We start from the raw sequence: 17835 nt of genomic DNA on the forward strand, positions 1-17835 counted from the left end.
TTGCTAATCGCAATTAAGGAATAACAAGAAATCGCAAAATATTTGCGAATTTTTAAATACATCCTATTTTGCGATTCTCAAAAAGCAATTCTCAAAAAATCGCTATTTGAGATTCGCAAAAACGGATTTTGATCCATATGCCCCATATCCGCTCTTGTTATGTATGAGAATTCTGGCATCACCCAACAGTTTTGCCACTATGTATTAATTTTAAGGCCTGATCCAGTCGCCCAGATTTAAGCACCCTTGGGCTTCAAAATCATTATTAAGTGAGGGCGCGACCGTATGACGCTTCGCTTCTTCTGATTTTGGTCTGTTATATGCAAAGTCCTTAATGGAGACTCAAACTACAGCCACAAACAAATCAATGGTAGCCACACTGCGGTTTTCAAAATTAAGTAAACTAGAACTGAAATCAAGTTGTCTCGTAGGAAATGTACGGAGGCAAAACAGATTCACATAGAATTTAATTGTGAAAACCCGAATAAAGTCTATTTTGATTGATTGATTGGTTCACATAGAAAAAATGACTATTGCTGATACATGAAACAATCAAGTCGTAAGCTCTAGACATCAGACACTGCAATGGCATGTGGATAAATGAACATTTTCATCTTATATATGCGAAATGTATATTACCAGCAAAAGTATCACATCATGATAAAGAGCCGCAGCTAACTGGTGCTTCCCCAACCAATCCAAGATCTTCATGCTTTCCCACCGCAGATAGAATGTTTCGTCCTATGTGATTGGTTGTGGATATCTTGGTCACACAAGCCTTGTCCATACTATCTACACCTACAAAGATGAAGTTTGGTCTCACATGAGGAACTGTCAAGGGAATTTGTGGACAGGTAGTAAGCTCACAATGTATTCCTAAGGCAAAAAAACTGCTGCACTAATGAAACCGCCATATCCAGATGCTAATCAGTGGAACGCAAAAACTCTGGGGCATATTTACAAGGGCTTTATCTCGGCTTTTTGGGCTTACAAAGCCAAAAAAGCAGAGATAAAACCAGCGCCATATTTACAAGAGGGTGCTAACATGCATAATCGCATGTTAGCACCCTTTTCCCCAACACCTCCCTTTGCATCTCCAATGAGATGCAAAGTGGGCGTTAGTGGGCGTACCACAAATGGACTAACTTGTAAATATCGCTGATGTTTTACCATCGCAATATTTACAAAGTAGCCCACATGATTTTAGCACACATTAGATTTTGGCGACCACTACCGTTTTCGCCCAAATCTAACGTTTGTTAAAATCCTAATTTAGCCATCCCTTACATAGGGGGTGGATTATGCTGATACGACCCTGTGGGTCGTATCAGCAAGGTTATCGCCCTTTTGCAGGGAACATCGCTGCAAAAGGGCGATGACCTCCCTATCTCTGGAATTTTTATCGCCCTTGAGTAACACGTTGTTAATTACGCGCTACCAGGGCAATAAAAAACAGAGATGGACGGCGATAATAAAACTAATGCTCAGCACGATAATCGCTGGCCGTTGTTAATATGCCCCTCTATTTGTAATGAATGCTACTGAAAATGACTAAGCATATAACCTAAACAGAGTGAGAGTGACATTTACCTAGGGAAGGGGATTAAAAAAGTCATCACTCCCCTCTTCTCTGAGTAAGTTAGGTCAGCTCTGTGAGAAAGCTAAAGTTGTATTTGCCAGGATTAACAACAGTTGATGGACAGAATGCAGAACAATGTCATACATTCACCTCAGTAAAGAGATCTGGGCCTAAATCCATCGTTTTTTGCTCACCATGCCATTCCAGTTTGAACCCAGCCATATGCAAATCAGTCTTGACCCTGTGCCCCATGGGAACAGTCCAGCCCAAACTGCCAAGCCAGGTCCTCCCTGGACTGGAAACAAGCATCCTAGGACCGGTTTCGGGCTTTCAGCCTCCATCAGCCAGGATCGCTTGATTCCAGAGGCATGCAGAGCAAGGGACTCACATCTGAGCATACCCTTCCGTGGGAAGGGTATGCCCAGATGTGGGTTCCATGCTCACTACGCCACTGGAGTCAAGCTATCCTGACTGAAGACGGCTGAGAGCCAGAAACCGGTCCTAGGATGCTTGATTCTGGTCCAGGAAAGACATGGCTTGGCAGTTCGGTCTGGACTGTTCCCATGAGGCACAGGGTCAAGACTGATTTGCATATGGCCATGTCTGAACTGGGGTTGCTTGGTGAGCAAAATAACGATGGATTAAACCCAGATCTGTGACTGGGGGTGAATGTTTTGCCATTGTGCAACATTCCGTCCATCATCTTGTGTGTTTTAGGATTAAAAACAGACACTGGCAAAGCCAACAGGTCTGGTCTCTAAAAGGTTGAGCTATGAGCTCTGCCAATGCTTTTTCATTGCCATTATTTTCAATAGGAAGCCCCAGGCTGTGCTCACTTGGGAAATGTAGCTTTGCTGTGAGAAGTCACAGCAGAGAACTATTCTTTAAGTTGTCCATTTAAAGCAGGGTTCTCCAACCTCGGCCCTGGAGGGCTGATTCCATGCCAGATTTTTAGCAAACCCCATTTAGATAAATGTAGTTATCTTAAAAATCTGGCATGGATCCAGCCCTCCAGGACAGACTTTGGAGTCCCCGATTTAAAGCACTGCACCGAGGTAGATAGCAAGGGCTGCTAGCCCCCTCCTCTGCTGTTGGAAATTTCTTAGGAGGAAGGAGGTGGGCGGAGGGGGTGAATTATGACAGGGTCTCACATGGCCAGAATAGAATGCAAACAATACAGTGACTGTTCCAGCTGTGTACCCAAAGACAGAAAATCTAGCCTGATCAGAGGATTGAGGAGCGCATCTCTCTGATGAGACCAGGACCTGTCCTTCAAATGGAGCAGGACGTATTTCCAATAGTCTACTATAGGGGAGATGGTGTGCAACTCCATGCAGAGCTCGACCATGAGGGCCGGAGGGGAAGGAGGATGAGGAATAAAAAGGAAGGTAGCAAGGCAACACATGCGCCCGTATGGCCATGAAGTAGAAAATGCTAAAGAAACAAGAAAGCCATCCAATCATGAGTAAGGGCCTGACCTAAGGTCCATTCTGTGAGTTGTTTTGTTCACAATAAGTGTTCAACAACTGACCGCTAAAGCTGACCATAGGTGAGACCTAAAAACTGTAAGCACCATAATGCCTAGAAAAAAAGCCTGACATGATGAGAGAGAGCCTTTGCGATCTATGAAGGCCAGACGGAGAATCACTACCGGCAAAATATAAATCACATGCACTCACCTGCAACAAGGAGTTTAGACAATATCCAGGTTAAATGCTATTTAACCAAAGAACCACCAAGGAAAGAAAGAAAGTTGCATATATTCCAAAAGCTTTAAACCATTGACTCAAATTATTGAAAATTCTCATGGGAAAGGTGTAGGTATACCCACTTTTTCTGTGCCTGAATAAAGGGCTGCACATGTCAGTTTCAAGTGCATTACATGTGTGTTGCATGCACGCTTGCGATGTAGAGGGCACCACTATTGAGAGTGAAAGCTCACACCAATGTCTGCATCCCTCTCATCCTGGTAGACTGGGAACTACACATTAGGGGGTTGGAATTCCATGACACATCACAGGGAGGGGTGATCCTTTGTTACCACACTGAGTAAAAGTTTCAGAAAATAAAACAATGTAACCAGCATGAGAACTAGGCGTGAAAGGTAGTGGTGCTTATCTTATCCAAAGCAGACATTAGAAGAAATTATTAAACTTTACAAAATAAAACACTAAAAATAATAGCTAGTCAAAGCTAGGAGTTAGCCTTCAATGGTACTATGCTCCGCTCAGTGTCACTGGGACAAAGCCACTCGAATCCTGTGATTTCCTTTTACAAATCTTAATAGAACTAAGACTATAATTCCCTCCCAGAATGCTCTGTGTTGTGTGTAATGAAAGCCCGAGCTGCAAACGAGATGGCACAAAGACATCCTATAACTATTTTACCAGTATCTGATGGATCCCATTTCCCTTTTTTGTTCAAACTACGTTTGAGTGGCCAACAATGCATTTATCATATTAAAGAAAATTCAAGTATAACGAAGAAGCTTAACAAATGCTTAAATAGGATGCTAAATGCTAAGGGATGAACAGTGAGACCTTGCTTACGGAACAGCTCCTACCTCGATTGTTGGGGAGAAATTCCTCCAAAGAGGGCTTCAGAAGAAGTCCTCATACTGTCACATCTGGATGGCTCTAATACCCTATACCATAACCTCTCAGACTTCACTCTGACACCCCTTGTGGGCATCCCACATGCTACAGCATGTCTCATCCAGAGCTTGAAAGAATTATGATCAAATCACCCGACCCTGATGGAACTCTATTGGCTACCTTTGCCAGCCTGTACCATCTTCAAAACCAGATTGTGTCATTTACAAAGCCATCACAACCAGCACCTCTGCTTATCTTGCAGGCAAGCTCACTATTTCTGATGGTTCTTGGCACACCCAAAGCGAGGACACAAATAAGAAGTGTAAAAGGAAAAAATCAAGACAACATGCTTTTTACATTTGTGCACCCAGTATTTGGAACAACATCCCCATATCCATCAACATCACCACGACGCTGCTCTAATTTAGGAAAGAGTTGAAGACTCACCTCTTTAATGAACACTACATCACAATGCATCAACTGCCCATGACATCTCCTATTTCTCACAGATTTTAAGCTTACCTTTGACCATGTGCAGTGTTTTTCTGCCTGTTGGTTAGGTTTGCACCATAGAAATACCACATAAAAACATAGAAACAACACAATGTGCCGGGTATGTTGCGAACAGCACTGAAAAACGTATGGTCAATATTTAAAATACTGATCTTTCAATTGGAGCAGCCAGAAAAAAAAGTTTCCCTTGAAAGTGACGTAAATTTTCTCTTTTAAAAGAAGCCAAGAAAAAATCGTATTTTTTTTATTTAAACAACTGAAGCTAAAAAGTGAGAGTTTTACATGTAGTTTTCCTGCTGCAGTGAAATTAATTGATTAATGGCTACACTTCTGTGTGAAATAACTGGGTGAGTATATGTTTTTTCACTTGCAAAAATTATTAGAAAGAAATAGAAACAAGATCACTTCTAAAACTGAATGTGTGTCAGGATGGAAAATATTTTTCAAGAAACTACAAAGGTTTTTGAAAAAGAAAACTGAGGAGAAGTAAAGAGGAAGCAATTTCCCACTTTACAAACTAGGAGAGCGGCGGCAAAAAATAACCATATAAATTCATGAATTGATGGCCCCCATTGACGTGAGGGAAGAATCCAACAGAGACAAGAGAAGAAAATAGTCCTGTAAAGCACTGCAATGCAAGGTCTGATGTCATCAGTAGAAGGACACCTTATCCCATCATAACACTTAGAGGCCTAAATGCCCATTTTGTGTGCCCACACGTATTTGTTTACAGTAACGTTTGTAAAGGTTGTGGTTAGTCCTGTTGCAAATGCATGCAAGCACAACTTGAACTCAGTTTATAACAGGTACTAGTAAAAACAAAACAAAATAGGCACAAAAACCTTAGATCTACTGCTTCTGCCTGGGAGACCATCCATAATTTTTGTAAATATACTTGCAGTCACTTATCACCACTTTCAAGTTTTAGTTGTTTTTACCAACAGATACAAATGCACACACATGCATTGTCTCTCACACTTTTGATCAAGACCTGCTCTGCCTCTTCTCTAGAATATCTTTGGGGCATGGGAGTGGAAGTGTTTCACAATTCACAGGCTTCCTTCCCATGCCAGTTCCCTGCAGCCCATTGCTGTCGGTTTAACCACAAGGCTGTCTGTGTCAGCAGGTGCCTCACATGGCTCTACATCTGCCAAGGATCCGGTTATGGCATGCTTTGTGGTAAGCTGCCCTACTGTCCCACTCCTCCTGCTTCCTCCTTTCACCATTGATTGTCAGGACATGGATGGTGTCTCCTACCACAGGAAGTTGTGCAGAAAGGCTCTGTGGTTCTCCACCCAGTGTTTACAGTTGAGTATGACTCTAACTTTAGAGAAATCTCTAATAGAACCACATGGGGCCTAAATACATAAAATGAGCAGGGGAGTGCTCAGTTAAGATCCATTCTCCAACTCAGTTTATAATAATAATAATAATCCACATTTTTAAAGCGCGAACAGTCACCAGTAAGGGTCTCCGGGCGCTGGGGGCCGTCAGGAAGACTAAGCAAGCTATTGCCCAGTGTCACATGGTGCTGGGCTAATCTGCCGCCGGGGATCAAACAATGATCCTCAGATTCCGGAGTCAGTTGCCTTGGCCGCGGTGCCACACCTCTTCCAGTTTGAGACTGACTGGTGTCTTAAATGGTTGGAGAGCAGCAGGAATGCTTTCTTACCACCATAGACGGTGGTAAATGGTTGCCCGTCACTGGAACCATACAGGCATGTGATGCTTTTGGCTGGAAATAGATTAGCATATTTTGGCATATGTAAAGTAAGCAACAGCACATAACACAATGTTATACACATCAGCATAATAGCACATTTACAACATAACATAGCAATCACTAAAATAGATCACAACACAACAACCACAGTACAGTACAACAAAATTACATTGTAATAATGCAGGACCAACACAAAGCAGCTCAAAAACAAAAGCATATATCACCAGCATAAAAGACATTCCACACAACAAATGTGCCCATATGTTCTTCTCAAATACTACCTTCTTTAGAATCCAGTTTTAATAATGAGATAGTAAAACCTGTTGGGAGTGGGAACTGCCTTAGCTTACCATAAACAACATGAAATAGTGCCAATCAAAATTTGTTTGAGATTTGAACCGAGATATCACACAATGACTGACATGATCATTGATGCCAGTAAATGGAACAGGGGCAAGACTTCTTAGCCAGAGAAGGCCTCAAGATATCTGAATATGACACACAATATCAGAGTTCTGGCTGAGAGGAATGATGAAAGTGTGATAACTATGGAACGATTAGCTCTAGTAAGGGGTGTGTAACAGCGGCAGTGTATGAAATTAACTTACAGTACTTGATATGGCAATACATTGACAAATATTGAACTGGTGTAAGAATGATTGTAACAAAGCAACAGGTTTGTATCCTGGCTACTTATCTTTTACACTATATCTGAAGAATATCAGGCAAAGCATTTTATCAAACTACAACGTCACACAATTTTTTAATCAATGAAGACACTTCAGAACAGGAGTTTACTAATTGTAGGGGGTGATAACAATAAGACCCCGAGAACCTCTATATAGGGCAATGTTATTGGAAAAAAGTGGCCTCCTTGTATTTGTTTAAGCTGGCATCAAGTCCTGAATTAATGTTGAGTTTCTTGGGTGAGTGTATGTATGGCAATTAGATTAAGGAAGAGACCCAAACAGATAGGTGGGACTTTTTACCCGCACCGCTTTCTCCCAAGAGGTTTAGTTACAATTTATATTGTAGCTTGGCTGCATTAAGGCCACTACAATAATATAATGTCACTGCCATCTACTCACTCTTGACATGGATTATCTTCCCTCTTCAATATGCAGAGCCCCTTACCCCCTCTCGAGCAACCTCACCTCTCATCCAGAGGCATGGTGGTGAGGGAAAATCTATATCTATGACCAATGCGCAGAGGTCCAAATAGAATCTTTTGACATGATCTTTCTTCTTAACTCCCTATCTTCAGAAAGTCTCGCCTTCTGAATATTAGGGAATATTGCTCTGATAGTGAGTTTATCAGGTAACTGCTTGGGATGTATCTCATTAGTACCTTCCTGTGTCCAGGTTGGAAGTTTTTGAGTTTTTCTATAAGATGTGACTGGTCCACGAGGCCACATAGAAAAGAAATTCTATGCAAAGTTACTTGTCACCCTCTAGTCTTTCATGTTCGAGCAGCAAAGACAGTGAGAGGGATTCTTGGGGCAGCCCCAGACCTCAATAGAACTTACACATATGTGTGAAGAATTAGATTTGGTTACAGCAAAAGGAAGTTTGAATCCCGAAATTGATGTTTTGGCTTAGCCAGAGTTCTTTGGGCTAGATTGAAGGGGGATTTATTGCAGCAACTGCTGTGAACAAACATTGGAATGTTGGTTCTCGGGGCTTCTATCGGCCATTAGAAGCTCTGAGCACTCCTTTGTCTTCAATGGAGCTCCCAACATTCCAATGTTCTAATATAGCATTATAGCCTTCCGTAGCTGGCGATACCGGCCATTAAACACCCGCTTTAACAAATAAAACAAAGACCTCACAGAGCCCGAGGGGATTGAAATCCCCTTGGGCTCTGAGAAGCCTTTGTTCACAGCAGCAGCTGTGAATGAAAAGAAAACATTAGAATGCTTCTCTGCGCGCTTCTACCGGCCCGTAGAAGCCCAGATCACTCCATTGTCTGCAATGGAGTGCTCAAAATTCTAATGTTCTAATGCTTCTTAATCTTCTTCCTCAATATTCTGTCCAACTCCTCCAAGTCTACACACTACGCTTCTCACTACTTCTCAACAAACTTAGAGCTAGAAAGACAAACAATGCAATCCTGCAATGGACTGCTCATAAACCATATGAGGGCGCCATCATTTATATTCCTCATTTATCACTGGAGTGGAAAGAGTGTGGAGCAGTGAGGACTAAGAAGGAAAGGACTGTGGAGATAATGTCAGTAGTGTGAATGAGTAATGGTGCCTTCAAACTGCCGTCTGTATCATGCAAGTTAGTGTATCATCTTTGATTATCATTCATCACTCGACTAGACGTGAGGAGGAGGAGGACTGATGAACAATGTTACTCACCCATTTGCGGGGCCTTCCTCTTGGCCTCTTCTGGGCTGGTGCGTCTACCTGTTGAAGAAAAATTTTGTTTAAAACCTTTTCTGTTTCTGTACATCATGTTAGTAGGGCCAGGGAAAAATTTAATTACGGCAGCGTAATTTGCATAATTTTGGGAAATTTCCTGACATTCCTGAAATGATGCCATTATTTCACATTGGGCAATTACACAGCAATTCTTGGCAACTTTATAGGTCAGGAGCGTGGGAACAACGCGAACAATCAGAACGAAAGCCACTGCTGTTCATGGCAACAACATTTTTCGAGCCTTTATTTTTAGTGCAAAATGCATCATTGCATCAAAAATAGATGTGAAGGCACATTTCAAGCTTAGATATAGTGCTAAATGATACATTTGCATTTCATGCAATTTAAAAGAAGCGTGTTACAAAATTTTTTGTGCAAAGGTTAGTGCTACCAACCTATGTTGCTTACGACCCTCTATCTTTGTTTATTGATGGAGTGGACACAAAAGAGCTGCTGACTCTTACCTCTGGTTTTTGTGAGTGGCTTTTCTTTGTACTGCCTTTGGGTCTGCCTCTGGGTCTCTTCTGAGTGGGAGGGCTGGCAGGCTCCTGATGTAAGGAAAAAAAGGGGAATTCGTGTCAAACTGGCAATCATCAGTGTGACAGCAAATGAGGACCTGTTCCTGTTGGCAGTAAACTAGAGGAAAGAATGATGTCATGAGACATACTTGGCCACGACATAACCACCGAAGGTGAACTCTCTATCTTCACCAATGTATCCCTAGTCATAGCTTGCTTAAGGTATAGTCAGAACTACTGTGCCAGGAGAAGAGCAGTTGAAAGAAGAGCTACTACAAAAGTAGCACTTAGAAGCCTTGATACTTGGAGCCAGAGGGCCGGGGCATATATGGAACAAGGTATGTGGGTGTCGGGCGAGTAATTTGAGCTACTTTCAACCTCACTATAACGCCTAATAAAATACTCCCTCTTTTCTTGTTTGCCCAGCTCTCTTCTTCCACTTTATTTTATTAAGTCACATGTATGTTTTACTTGTCTATTCTCAAGTGTTTTATTTTTCTGTCTTGATTCCATCCACTATACATACTCTTTTCCATAAAATGCATCAGTTTTTTTCTTAAAAGTAGTTAATTCAGATTGATTAAATCAAAAAGGGTTACAGGAAACTTCTAAAGGACAAAGTGCAGTTTCATTGATGCAGGTAGTTAGTAGACCTCGGCCTAATAAAGTGTGTCAGGTACTCTACATCAACTACTAAAAGATATTGAGTGAGAAACTGTAGTAAAAGTGGTTTAGTGTCACCTACGGTCAGAGGTATGGTAAAGGAAAGACATAAGATTAGCGAGCTGATGTAACAGTAGGATTTCTTGCACTACTTGATTGTGGTGTGTTTACCATGCTCAACATGCTGCAGGTTTGGAGCTCTACTAGTGGTTACACGCAGATGTGATCCAGGAACTGTGTCTGTTTAGGCGCCTCATTCCACGTACCTGTGAAGTTGGTGAAGTTGAGTGTTGAGAGTGCCAGTCTGCATGCCCCGATTTAGGTTTTGATTTGATGGTTTGCATCACCACTCAGTACCCCACCAATAATATGGAACATGAGGTAAGAAGATAAGCAGCTAATAGGTAATTTCCAACAGACATTAAGGTACGTTTGCTACCAGGAAGGATGCGCACAGAAGGATTACTTACCCACAAACACACACAAATAGCACTTGGAGTGATTGGCAGCCAGTGCATGTCATTGCACCCTTCTAGAGCCTGCCTCTACTCGGCAGCCTTCTCTGCATTTTTGCCAGTGTGGTGATGAAAGTGCCTACCTGCCACTGCTCCTTATCCTTCTTCAGATGTCTTCCAGCCTTCTCCCATTCCCACCTGCCAATTTCTCTATCTCATCTGCCTGCAATTTCCCAGATGCCTCTTCCTGTGCTTATGTTTTTAGTGTCTCTGTTTCATTCAAATGGCAGTTCCACTTCTTCTGCCGCTGTTACTGATTCCTCTTATGAGTGTGTTGTGCTCCTTGTCTAAGTCCCTTTCAATGTGTACCCCACTCCTACCTGTACTCATCTCATTAGCCTATGCCATCCGCTTTTAATTCCACAAAACTCCATCTTTCTCCTAAACAGGTTTTTCTGCTGTGCAATTCGTACAACTCCTAACTGCCTGGATCACGTGCTGCATATTAATGGTTCCAAGCATTGTGTTGATAGAATTTAATCCACCCCCCCCGTCCTGAAGAATTGCCCAGATCATTCATTGATAATTTGAGGCAAGAAACATGTTGACCACTTGATGTTTTGGCCACCTGAGATTATTACCTCTATTGGTGGCACACATTGTTTTTAATCAGGACAGGTCCACTCATAGAATAAATAGTCTTTAATCCTGAGATTTACCTGACTCTTTTTAGTCACACTCCACTCCTACACTCACACATCTACACTGAGAGCCCTACACAGGCACTTCACAAATGGCTTTTTTGGAAAAAGATCTCCTCTAAAGAGCCCCCTCGAGGGTGCCCATCGAGCATTGCAGCGACGGCTCGACGAGGAGCAAAAGCCCTATGATGAAGCATGACACATTTGAATTCGTGACGGCTCCCAATTCAACAAGCATTGGGAATGCAATAGGTCTCGCACGCTTGAGTTACAGCTATTGGCGTTGTAAATTACAATGTGTTTTACCCATGAGTTATGGAGTGTATGTATGTGGTACATAGTGGAGTTATGTGGGCTGGATTGGAATTGTTAGTTGTGGGATTGTGTGGCGCGGAATTGTGTTGGGTGGAGTGCATTTTTGTAGTGGAATTATGTGGCATGGTGTGCAGTACATTTTGTGGATAGAAATTCTGTGGTATTGAGTGTACTTGTATAATGTGGAGTGCGATTGTGTTGTGGAGTGCAATTATGTGGAATGGTGTTTTGTGTTTGGGGAGTGGTATGTACTGGACTTTAATTATGTGGTGTGCTGCTGAAATTTGTGGCATGATGTGGAATTGTGTGTTGCGATTTGGTTGTATGTGGTGTGTTGTGCAATTTTGTTATTGAGGTGAATTATGTGGTTTGGTGTAGAATTATGTGGTGAGGTTTGGAAATTTGTCCAGAATGCACTGCAGCAGCTCGCAGCTTCTCTGTGGAAAGTAATGTGCCCCGGAAAGATGAATTTTAAAGACACAGATCATGAAGGAGCAGACACCAGTTCTCCTATTACCTGAAGCCGAGCTGATCGACATTCATGGTTATGTTTATTTTAAATATGCACATTACGTCAGAAGCCAACTGAGATTGTCAGAATTGGAACATGGAGCTGCCAACTGTTTTCCAGCTTTCTTTTTCCCAAAGACATAATATAAAATTATCTTTTATAAACCTGGCAGGTTACAATCACGTTTTCACAAGTTTCAACCTTTGTATATCCAGCTTCTGAGGTCATGCGAAAGACAGAATGCATGCTTTAAAAATGCCAATGACAACATAACACATGCTTTCTCTTTTTTGTCACATCACTGCGGACCCTTCTGCTGTGACAGGTCAGAGCGAGCCACTTGCTGAAGCTGTGGAGAGCACCATTTTCTGCCAGGGAGCAGCTTTGAAGCAGGTTTTTAAGGCGCGTTTTTAGGCAGTGTACCTAAAGATAGGTTGCATACACATTTCAAAAGGATCTTTTCTGAAAACAATGCTTTTATGTGATGTTTTTTAAAACAATGCAAAGTAAATATTGTTTCGAACATGTGGCTTTCTAAGTGCCTTTTATCATAAGTGATGAAGACACTATAAGCTTTACACCAGTTCTGACAGATGGTATTTTAGTCACTGCAAGCCAACAATATTATTACTATTGTACACAGCACTTGCAACCAGAAAGTTAACAAGCAAGGATGGGGAAGGGTGGTATAGGCATGCAAGGATGGGGTAGTGTGTGAGGAGAAGGGGACAGTACATGGTGAAACAGTGGGAGTGGCAGTAACAGATGAAAAACAAGCAACATTGTGGGAGTGGGTTTCAAAGACGGGTGAAGATGCTGTGCTGGGTGAAGTGAAGCGACTGAAAGAAAAATCAATGCGAAGTGCATTAAAATAATTAAAACTGTGATGGGGGCATTTGGGACGGCCAACTGGCGACCTTGGAGGAGTGATGGTTGCCGGCAAGCAGCAATGGGAGGGGGTACAGAAAGGGGTGAATGTCTAGATTCAAGTCGTCAGTGGGAAAACCAGTATTGGATTTACAGCCAGCACCCCCTTGAGTTCAGGGTGGAGTGAAGGAACCTGAGGTGCGACTGGATGAAGCGTGAAGCCTTGGCGAGGAGATTTGGAGGACCCTCTTCAGTTGAACCAACACCCTGAGGCAAGGCCCGTCAGGCACCTAGAGCGACTGAAAACATCAAGTGCTCTGGTTAAATGCCCACCGTGAAACGCTATCCAAATATGCCTCCTTATTTCCCCAAACAGTACTGTATGGACAGAACGTCAATAACAAATCTTTTATGTGATTTTTGAACAATGCAAATTAGCTATTGTATGGAACATGTCTCTTTCCAAAGTGCCTTTTATTATAAGTGATAAAGGCACTATAAGCTTTGCACCAGATATGACAGATGGTATATTAGTTACTGCACACCAACAATATTATTACTATGATACACAGCAGCTGGAGAGTTAACAAGCAAAGTTGGGAAAAGGGGGGAAAGGCAAGCAAGGACGGGGTAGTGTGTGTGGCGAAGGGGACAGCCCACGGAGAGTTCATGCATAATTAGCTCACATATGCCAGACCTTTTCTTCACATTCTGGTATAAGTAGTGCTGGTCATGCTCTTATAAAATACAGGAGTACAGAACCAGAATATGATCGGGGCAACAAAGAGACACAGTCACCGTGAGAGTGAATGTGCGTGCGCATTATGCTCAAACGCGGCAAGCGCGGACAGGAGATGTGCGTGCCTGTGCACTTTGCCCGTCCGGGCGCGTGCCATCTCCTGTCTCCCTTCGCAAGCAAAAGCGACAACTATAGGTCTCGCCAAGACGATTAGCGCATGCGCTGCATCGCAGGCGAGACCTAAAAATTGGACTTTTCCCTTGGTCTCTACCTATTAGAAATCCGAGCAGCCCCCTATAGGAACTGCATGCCCACCCATGATATGATATTAAAAGACCACATAATTGTTCACTACTGCATAAAGACTACAGATGCCTTATGGCACTGAAAACTGACACACAATGAGTGGTACAAAGGAATGCATTAATATAACGTCTAAGATGCTGGTACAAACAGAGTTTAAAAAAAAATTTACTTTTTTTATACAGTGCAGCCAAGGTCACACACAACTGTACAAATTCACAAGCACAGTCAAACACTACAAGCTAATTAATCAAAACATATTTATCAAATTATTTATACAACAGCATAATACCTGCACACTTAAATATTTTAATCTATTGCAAATGCTAAATATATTGAGTCAAGCTTTAAACTACATGAAAATACTGAATAGAAATGGTTTATATATACTGTTTTCAAAGTTGTAGATAAGGATTGGTCACGGTGTGGAAAACATATAGGCAACAAAGCTCATCCATTCCTTTTCAAAAACAATTCAAACATCAGAATCTGGATCCAGGCATCAGGTGAAGAAGCATGTGAACTTATTTAATCTCATAGCCATCTGGTGACGGTCCTGTGCTACGCAGACAGTTCCTGAAATTTCTCTCTGGATAGCATTCAGTTTCTGCTATTAGGAGGAAAAGTGGAGTGCCAATGGGCCACTGAGTTCTTATGTCCAGCCAACAATTCAACAAGTCTCTGGTAATATTGGGAAAAGTTTCGAAGAAGGGAAAGCCTATGTGGTTTTCCTAGTGGACAGCAAAGACACTACCCATGCTTAAGAGAAAACTGAAGAACCTGCCTTGTTTGGGGTGAAGCTTCTTATACTGGTGGTGTCAGCTACTATAAGAAATTGGCTGTTGGTTGACTGGGGTGTAAGGCCTGGTCAAGCAGCAACCATAATCCTTGTCAGGATAAGGCACAAGCAAACCCCAAATTAACCTGTTCTCATACACTTGGTAGCTTGGCATGGAGCAGTCAGGCTTAACTTAGAGGCAATGAGCTAAGTAATTGTGCAACACTTCAAATAGTAAAACAGTGGCAGTACACCACAAAAGGAACCGATAACAGATTTAGAAACATACAGTAAGGTTTAATAAATAAATCAAGACCAAAACAACAAAAATCACATTAGCAGAACTGGAGAAATTGAATTTTAAAGTTTATAGTAAAAATAGCCCCTAAAAACACAAAGCATTACTGGGGATATCTGTTCGTGCCGGATAGGGATAAATTGACAAGTTCGGACCAACCATGACGGAGGGCCGACTGGCTATAGGGACACAGTTAGCCCCACTGAACAGAGTACCTTAAATCCTGGCTTCTGAGTGTTGTGTGAATCTGCGGCAAAGATGCGCCACAATTCCGAAGCAATGCGTCGGTTCCAAGATGCAAAGAGGCTGCGGTGCAAAGTCATGTTGTGTCGTTGTCGAGGGTCCCACTGGCGAGCCTGCGATGCTAAGTCCGGCGTCATGGATATGGTGCGCAGCTGGTGATTTGTCAGTTCCGAGGAGGTGCGAGGCTACAATGCGGAGTCCGGTGTCATCATCCAGGCTGCTGTTGACGGCTGTGGATGCTCCACGCAATCGGGGCAATGTGTACATTCTGAGAACTTGCAGGGCTATGACGTGGGTCTTTTGTGATGGGTCCAATCTATGCAGCAACTGCGATGTGTCGGTTCTGCCCGGCAATACACCCCTCAGCAGAAAAGATGGATTGGTTCCGCTGGCAGCCACGTTAGGCCCACTTCCAAGAGTCCAGGACTGAAGTGGTACAACTTGGCAGGGTAGATTCACAGATGGCAGGGCCAGGTGCAGGAGGTTGGAAGCCTGTTATGGCCCTGAGACTGCAGATCAGGAGATCAGCCAACTAGCCCTTGGAGTCACTCTGGGTTCTGGATTCAAGAGGTGCAGGTCCAGTCATTGTCAGGTCAGCACAGCAGCAGGTCAGCACAGCAAAGCAGCAGTCCAGTAGAGTGGCAGTCCACCAGCAACACAGCAGTCCTTCTTCCTTGCAGAGTATCCACAGGACAAGAAATGTACTGAAATGGTGGTGTCGGAGGTTCTTCTTTTATACACAGTTCATCCTTCCCTGCTCTGGCTCCGGACTACTTACAGGGAGTATGCAGCCCTTTGTGTGGTGACTATTCAGGCGTAAGCGAGGCTGGGCCCAACTCCTCCCTCCCATCCTGCCAGTGATAGCCTACTCAGTCACACTGAAGCTCCCCCTGTGTTTTAGGAGGAATACATAAAGCACAACTGACATCTACAACCTATCATGTGACTAGAGACAGTCTGGAAACACCAAATGGCTAAGGCAAGAAAATGCCAACTTACTAAAAGTGGCATTTTCAGAATTAGAACTTAAAATCCGGCGTCACCATAAGTTAGGATTTTATATTAGGAGTCCAGAGACACCAAACTTAAACAACTTACATCTTCTCTTATCAAAACTACCCTTATAAAATGTAATAAGGTAACCCAATGTTATCCTATGGGACTGATAGACCTTGCAGCAGTGAAAAATGAATGTAAGAGTTCTTTACCAGCAGGACATGTAAAACTGAAAAGTACATGTCCTGCTTTTAAAATACATTGCACCCTGCCCTGTATGCAAAGGCTGACTTATATGCACTGAAAAGGAGAGAATGGGCCTGACAAAAGGTTTATTTTGCTAAGTTGGAATGGCAGTTTAAACTGAACACACAGGCTCTGCAATGGCAGGCCTGAGACTTCTGTGATGCTTTATATCTCAACATCGAGTAACAACATCTAAGTAAGCTGCAGGTTCAGCAAAGTGCCGCTGCCAAAATATTAACTGGGATTCCCAAACATCTATTTGTGACTTATGCCATCAAATGTCTTCATTTGCTGCCTGTCAGGCAGCGCATTAAATTTAGAGCTCTCTGCCTTGCACACAAAGCCCTGCACGGAGTCGGCCCAGAGGTTCTCAAACATGCCTTCCAATGGTATGTTACAGGGAGAAGCACAAGATCTTCGGGCACTCAAAAACATGTTGTTAACAGATTCAAAAGGACTAATTGGGGAGGCTGAGGTTTTCTTAACTCCACTGCCAAGGAATGGAGCACACTCGTTCTTTCCATTAGATCAATCCCAAATCTCCTTCTTTTTAGAAATGTTTTAAAAACGTGATTGTTGCCTAAGTAACCCATCCTATCAATCTCTTCCTTGGACTAGCGCCTTGATACCTTTGGGTAATTGTTCGCTCAGCAAATCCCTCTAACATATCATAACATGTTTAAAGGGCTACTTAAGTGGGTGGCACAATCAGGGTTGCAGGTCCCACTGGTAGCATTTAATTTACAGGCCATGGGAACAAATAATACCACTTTACTAGGGACTTATAAGTAAATTAAATAGGCCAGTTGGGTATGAGCCAAGATTAACATGTCTAGAGGAGAGAGCACATGCACTTTAGCACTCGTTAGCAGTGGTAAAGTGCTGAGAGTCCTCAGGCCAATAAAAATGAATTCTGCAAAAAGTAGGTGGAGGAGGGCAAAAAGTTTGGGGGCTGTTACTGTAGAAAGGGCCGGGTCCAACAGCTACTAATATTAATTTGCATGATTAACATGGTACTGTGCCGTGGAAAGAGGGCGCGTTCACTTATCAACCGTGAAGCGTATTAAACAACTAAAGGTCACTAAATCAAAAATGGAGTTTTATTCAAGAACAGCCATTAAACAATTCTGTCGTACGTGCCTGCACTTAGAGATACAAAATGTAAATCACATATTACAGAGATAAAAATGTAAGGAAGGCAGCAGACTAGGTGGCAGATGTACTAAAGTATCACCCAACGCAGCACAGCAGCCAAAAATGCTGCACTGCGCTGCATTGCGTGACAGGGAGAGATCAGGAGAGTGCCATATCTACAGACATATGGTTCCCTCCTCCCCTCTACCTAGGGCCGGCACAGAATCTTGCTG

The 17835-nt window shown here is 42.8% G+C and overlaps 1 long non-coding RNA gene across 2 annotated transcripts in view; it reads right to left on the bottom strand.

The window, feature by feature from the left end:
- The window catches only part of LOC144783107 (uncharacterized), a 97551-nt gene that overhangs the window by 56658 nt on the left and 23058 nt on the right, over window positions 1-17835 (bottom strand). For both annotated transcript variants that reach the window (XR_013601406.1, XR_013601407.1), the window contains exons 3-4: window positions 9300-9383; window positions 8773-8820 (exon numbers count right to left, since the gene is read on the bottom strand). This is a non-coding gene — a long non-coding RNA (uncharacterized LOC144783107). The remainder of the gene's footprint in view (window positions 1-8772; window positions 8821-9299; window positions 9384-17835) is intronic.

Source organism: Lissotriton helveticus, chromosome 9 (assembly GCF_964261635.1).
Source record: "Lissotriton helveticus chromosome 9, aLisHel1.1, whole genome shotgun sequence".
NCBI lineage: Eukaryota > Metazoa > Chordata > Amphibia > Caudata > Salamandridae > Lissotriton > Lissotriton helveticus.